We start from the raw sequence: 7,190 nt of genomic DNA, 5'->3' as shown, positions 1-7,190 counted from the left end.
CTCCCCAATGTCTTACCCGGTAAAGGCTCCCTTCCTTCCTTCACCCTCAACACTGTTTCCCTGACCTCACTTTCCCTTCCAGAATTTCCAAGTGGTCTCTTTGCTAATGCTACGTCCACAGAGCAGCACACTCTCCCATTGCTGGCTTTTGGAAGCTCCTGTAAGCAGCTTCTCCAACAGGACTGTGAGCCCCTCTAGCATGGTTTGTTTGCCTTGGGCTTTGTGCACATTCTTCCTTCAGGACAGGATGCTTCCTTCCACTCAACCCACCTTCCCCAGCCAGGCAGCAGGAAGCACGGGACAGGAACCAATCTTGGCTTTGGGTGTGTTGTCTCCTTGTTCTAAGTCAGCCAGCTCCCTCATATCTTAGGATCAAGAGTCTCTCCAACTCCAGTCTTTTTTTTTTTTTTTTTTTTTTTTTAAGTAAGCTCTATACCCAGTGTGGGGCTTGAACTCACAACCCTGAGATCAAGAGTTGCATGCTCTACCTACTGAGCCAGCCAGGCACCTCTCCAACCAGTTTTTTGAGCTGACTTTTAAACTCCTTCCTTCTTACCTTTTCCTCATTATTGTTTGCATTTCAGACCTGATGCCCTTTGCTGAAATGAAAAGTGAGAGAAGAGGCCCTGGAGTTAGTGGACTCCCTGTTGCCAGTAAAACCTTCACACCGTCTCCCGCTTATGAGGAAGCGTGGCTGAGCCCTCCCTCCATCAGACAGAGGGCAGCTTCTATGAAAGTTCATGTGTGGACATTAAAATAGACACCCCACCCCCACATCCCAGGGTCTGGCACTTTCAGGCTCTTGGTGGCATCATGGTAAGATGCTCACCTGTGAGCCGGGGAAGATGAAGAGGCAAATACAATCCCTGTCCCTGCAAATGCCTGCATACACTCAAATTCTGCACCATCATAAAAATGAATATAAAACTACAAACTTCTGAGGCTCTTTCTTGCCCTCAATATCTCCTCTGTAACCATGCCTACTCTCCAGAAACCTCCTCAAGCAGTGGGGTTCCAGGCTCTCACTTCTACTTGCCAGGGTCTGAAAGACCCCCCTCTAGGCCCTCACAAATATTTCACTTCTTATACTGGGATGCTTTCTTGATAAAACCTCCCCAGAATCCAGCATTAAATTAATCGTTTGATTAATTAATCTTGCCTTGGTCTACGGGGTGACTGACAAAATTGTCTGAGGATAGAGGCCCTGGGGGACTGTGTTGCATCAGAAAGCTTCTTTTTTATCTCCTTTTGTCAGAGAGAGAGAGAAAATTAATAGCCATGGGAGCTAGAGCCCTTGAGACTGAAATTATGCCAGGAGATACATTTGCCCAACCCTCCATTCCAGGAAGGTGGGAAGCACTGTGGGAGATAACTGAACTCTCCAAAGAATCTAAAGGCCAACAATAGTGTCTGATAATTCAGAAGTCTTTATGTGTCCCCTTGTGAGAGAAGGGGATGTGGGAATCCCCCCTCCCCCCGCCTTTTTTAAAGCATGGATACACATGAACATGAACACACACAAAATTAACATTTCTGATTTTTAGAGAATTTTTTTGAGCGAAATAATGAAGCTGTGATGTTAGAAGAATAACCAGGAAATAGCCCCCACTTATTCTACCTATTCTAGAGTAATTCCCGTCTCTCTGAGGGCACTCACAGAATGCATATTTGCATTGCAGTCAAAGAGGGCAGGAGCTGTTACCGAGTGATCAATCATAGTCTGTAAGTCAGAAAATGAATGTGAGGACACTGCCCAGGCCAACAGCGCACCCTCACCCCCACTCCCCTTCAACCCCCCACTCCCACCTCCTTCCACCCCCCACCCCACTCCCTCCTGCCTCCAATAATTCAAGAGAGGAGGGTTTGTTTGGAAGAGAAGGGGGGATTTATTTTGGGTGCTGACAGCTGGGGCAGGTGGCAACCTCTGTGCCCACAAGAAGGAGACCTAGATTTTTTTTTTAACATTTATTTACTTTTGAGAGAGAGACAGAGCACAAGTGGGGGAGGGGCAGAGAGAGAGGGAGACACAGAATCTGAAGCAGGCTCCAGGCTCTGAGCTGTCAGCACACAGCCTGACGCCGCTCAAACTCACGAACGGTGAGATCATGACCTGAGCTAAAGTCAGATGCTTAATCGACTGAGCCACCCAGGCGCCCCAGGAGTCCTAGATTTTTATAAGGAGAGGTTGAGGGGTTGGTTTGCTGCAGGAAAGCAGGCAGAGAGCAGACAGAGAGCACGTGATCAGGGTGTGGAGGGGGATGGGGCTGGGTCTGTGTTCAGCACGGGATCTGAGGATCTCAGGCAGGAAAGGGGACGCGTGGGGTGTGGGCTTTTCTGGTCTGGCAGTTGGAATGTTCCGGTCATTGCAAAACACCTTCCTCAATGCCTAGACAAAGTGCGATAAGAAATAAGCATAATGGGTTTTAGTGTGTGAGGTAAGCCGTCTTGTCTCTTTCTGGTTTTAACTTGGTTGAGCAAGAGGGCCCCATAACCGGAGGTAGGTATGCATGGTCTGGAATCTGTTGAGTGTTTCTTGGACAGCATATATGATGACTTTGGAGAAATATTTGATTAATATTAAATACAAATGTATGAATATAAACTTAAAATGTACTTATAAATACTTTATACATATAAAATAAATATATGAATATTTATAAATAGTAACATAACGTTTATATAAGTTATGCAATTTGTATATAGATAAAGGAGGTAGTTGGGGGTTTATGGGCTTTTTTGGATTGGTTGATGTGCATATGAAACATATGCTCCCAGATGAGTTGTTTGCTATCTTTAGAAATTGTCTAGTCTCTCCAGGATCAGCAAGACCCCAGCTGTCAACACATCAGAAAATAAAAAGTCACAACTAATACAAAATACCAATGCAAATCCAGTAACTGCTGACTGTTTACTAAAAGGTGATGCGTGTCAACTGTGGTTTTAGCTCCTTGTAAATAGAGCTGAACACTTACATCTTTGTAACCAATTACAGGCTACCGGCAGGCATTCTGGGCCTTTTCTTTGTTCAATAGTAAACTGAGCTAATTCTGTATTTAGGAATTGGCATGTTCTTTGGGTTTTGATTTTTGTTTCTCCAACACTTCCAAGTTCCCAGACAGTGAATCCAGGTATAGGAAGGCTCTGTCCTTATCCTTGACCTTCCTTGAATAATTTCTCTCCAGGACGGTGGAAACAGAATTTATGGGAATCGTTTAGAAGGCAGCATTGCTCAATACCAGACATAAAAATGTTCTGACTTTGTGGTTACATAGGAGCCAACTGTGTTGTGTATGAGTAAGACAATGTTGTTGTGCTGACCTCAGAAAATACCGTTCTGATAGATGGATCTCCAAACTGAAAAAGCCATCTTTTTTTTTTTTTTTTTTTACGCTTAATCACAAAAAGCAAGAGGACTATAAAAGTCCCTCATTCCATTAGCAACCATATAGCAGTTTAACTTTGCAAAGTATTTTTGTATCCCTTTTTACAACATTTTTAAACCTTCATTATGAAACATAATGCATATACACAAGATGTATAAACAAACACGCACAGTGGATGGTTATATGATAAATGTTCCCACATTTACAACCCAAGTGCAGTAAAAGGTGCTCTCGCCAGACCCAGAAGCCCCCACATGTTTCTCTCTCATCACATGGGTTAGTTCTCCAGACTTACCCAGTATCCTGAATTTCTGATAATCATGTACTGACTTTCTTTACAGTTTTCTACCCATGTATATATACACCCCTAAACAATATAGTTTAGTTTTGCCATTAAAAAAAAAATAACTCTTAGGGGCACCTGGGTGTCTCAGTCGGTTGGGCCTCCGACTTCAGCTCAGGTCATGATCTCGCTGTCCGTGAGTTCGAGCCCCACATCAGGCTCTGTGCTGACGGGTCAGAGCCTGGAACCTGCTTTGGATTCTGTGTCTCCCTCTCTCTCTGCCCCTCCCCTACTCATACTCTGTCTCTTTCTCTCTCTCAAAAAATAAATAAAAACATTAAAAATAAAAAAACCCAACTCTATTGATGTATAGTTTACTTAAAATGACCTCATCTTAAGATATATACATATATATACATGTATGTATAAGTTAGGGTTAGGGGCAGAGGGAGAGAGAGAGAATCCCAAGTAGGCTTTGCACTGACAGTGCTTGATCTCACGACTCTGGGATCATGACCTGAGCAGAGATCAAGAGTCGGATGCTAAATCCACTGAGCCACCCAGGTGCCCCCTTAAGTTATATATTTTGATGAGTTTGGCACAGAACCTTCACCACAATCAAGATATAGAATATTTCCATATTTCCAGACAACTATATTCTATTTTCTGTTGTTATAGGTAGCTCTGTATAGATGAGACCTACAGTAAGCTAGTATTTTTGGTCTGGCTTCATTCAACATGCTTGCTTGTATGTGTGTGTGTGTATGTATGTATGTACATACTTTAGAGAGAGAGTGTGTGTGAGCAGGGGAGAAGGGCAGAAGGAGAGAGAGAGAATCTGAAGCAGGCTTCATGCTCAGCATGGAAGGTTGTGGATCCTACAACCCTGGGATCATGACCTGAGCCGAAATCAAGAGTCAGATACTCAACCAACTGAGCCACCCAGGTGCCCCTCAACATGCTTTTAAGAATCATTCATGGGGGCACCTGGGTGGCTCAGTCGGCTAAGCGGCCGACTTCGGCTCAGGTCATGATCTCGTGGTCCGTGAGTTCGAGCCCCGCATTGGGCTCTGTGCTGACAGCTCAGAGCCTGGGGCCTGTTTCAGATTCTGTGTCTCCTTCTCTCTGACCCTCCCCCATTCATGCTCTCTCTCTGTCTCAAAAATAAATAAAAACATAAAAAAAAAAAAGAATCATTCATGTTGTTGCATGGGTCAGGAATTCACCCCTTTTACATCGCTCAGGGGTGTTCCATTGTGCGGATATTATGATTTGCTTTTCCATTCACAAATTGATGACATTTCAGTTATTTCAGCCTTGAGGCTATTAAAAGTAAAACTGCTAAGAATATTAGTGTTTCACATTTTTGAACTTTTTCTCCACAAATTTCAAATTGAAAAAATGTATTTATTTTTTTAACGTTTATTCATTTTTGAGAGACAGAGTGCGAGCAGAGGAGGGACAGAGTGCGAGCAGAGGAGGGACAGAGAGAGAGGGAGACTCAGAACTTAAAGCAGGGTCCAGGCTCTGAGCTGTCAGCATAGAGCTCAACACGGGGCTCGTACCCACAAACCATGAGATCATGACCTGAGCTGAAGTCAGACGCTTAACCAACTGAGCCACCCAGGCGCCCCATCAAATTGAAAACATTTAGATCTACAGAAAGGTTGTAGGAATAGCCCAACGAACCTGTGTGCCCTTCGTCTAGCTTCACCACTTATCAACTCTGTGATATATTTACTTTACAGAGCTATCTATCTATCCGTTTATCTATCTATCCGTCCATGTGTCTATCTATCTATCTATCCATCTATTTATCTATCATCTATCATCTACCTACCTCACATATACTCTTCATTGCTCTTCCATTTGAGAGTGGGTTGCACAAATTGTTTTTGAATAATTGCTTTAGTTTCTGAAGAGATAATTTATGTAATCTTGTGTGGGTTTTTTTTTTTTCCATCAGAATAAAATATGAAAGACTCATCCAAGCTGCTGTATACAGCTCTTGTTGGCTCATCTTCATTGATTTATGTTTTCTGGTTTTCCATCATATGGATATACTGCAACTTATTCTTCTATTCTATTTGATTATTCTCAATTTTTGCCATTACAAAATATTGTGATGAGCATTCTTGAACACACCTCCCCGTGCAAATAAGCACACAGCTGTGTTGGATATACACCTACAAGTGCAACTCCAAGGATATGTGTGTTCTCAGCTTTGACGTCTGTGCTCAACTGTTTTCTAGAATTACTGCACCATTTTTAAAAGAATTTTTTAAATGTTTATTCATCTTTGAGAGACAGAGAGAGAGACAGAGCATGAGCGGGGAAGGGGCAGAGAGAGGGAGACAAAGAATCTGAAGCAGGCTCCAGGCTCCAAGCTGTCAGCACAGAGCCCCACGCGGGGCTTGAACTCACGAACTGTGAGATCATGACCTAAGCTGAAATTGGACACTCAACCGACTGAGCCACCCAGGCGCCCTGAATTACTGCACCAATTTACACTCACGCCAGCAGTGTAGGAATGTTCCAGTCGCTCCGTATCTCCAGCAACACTTCCTGACGGACTTAAAGATTTGCCCCAATCTGATATGCATGTAATAATATTCCCTTGTCATTTGGCTTGTGTTTTTCCCGATTACCAATAAATGTGAGCACTTTTTCCTATTTAAAAAGTTATCAGGATTGCCTAGAAGCATGAGGAAACTCTCTGACATATACCACTATGGTCATAATTGTGTGAAATACGCATGCATGTGGCTAAAGATTACAATGCAATATGCAAAATAGGTGGTATGTTAGTTTCCTGGGGCTTTTGTAACAAAGTACAGCACGCCGAGGGGCTCAAACAACAGAAGCTTATTGTCTCACAGTTTGGGAGGATAAAAGTTCCAGATCAAGGCATCAGCAGGTTGGTTCTTTCTGGGGGGGGCGGGGGTGTAAGGGAAGGATCTGTTGCTAGCATCTCTCCTGGCTTTTGTAGCATGCTGGCCATCTGCAGTGTTCCTTGCCTTGTAGAAGCATCACCTTGACCTCTGCCTTTATCCTCACATGGTATTCTCCTTGTGGACTAGTTCCTGTGTTTTATAAGGACACCTGCCAAGTTGGATGAGGGGGCCCACCCTACTACCCTTCATATGATTTCCTCTTAACTGATTACATCTGCAATGACCCTATTTCCAAATAAAGTCCCATTCTGAGGTCTCGGAGGTTAGGGCTCTAACACATAAATTTTGGGGGGTGGGTAGAGGGTTACCATTCAACTCATAATAGATGGCTAGGCAACTTTTCTTTCCTTTCTTTCAAGTGCATAATGCTGATGTTGGTAACACAGCAGAGAATGATGGGGAAAACTGCTTGGTGTCAGAAAGGACTGATTTACATCCCAGCTGTGCTTTTTATTAGCCTTGAGTTTTCACCACGCCAAGCTTTTCATCTATCCTGTGTTGAACAGTCGCTATCTTGGACAGTTTTTTGTGAAAATGAAATGGGATAGAATGTATAAAGAAAGGGCATTT

Source organism: Lynx canadensis, chromosome A2, assembly GCF_007474595.2.
Source record: "Lynx canadensis isolate LIC74 chromosome A2, mLynCan4.pri.v2, whole genome shotgun sequence".
NCBI classification, from domain to species: Eukaryota; Metazoa; Chordata; class Mammalia; order Carnivora; family Felidae; genus Lynx; species Lynx canadensis.
Note: the sequence above shows the minus strand (reverse complement) of the source record.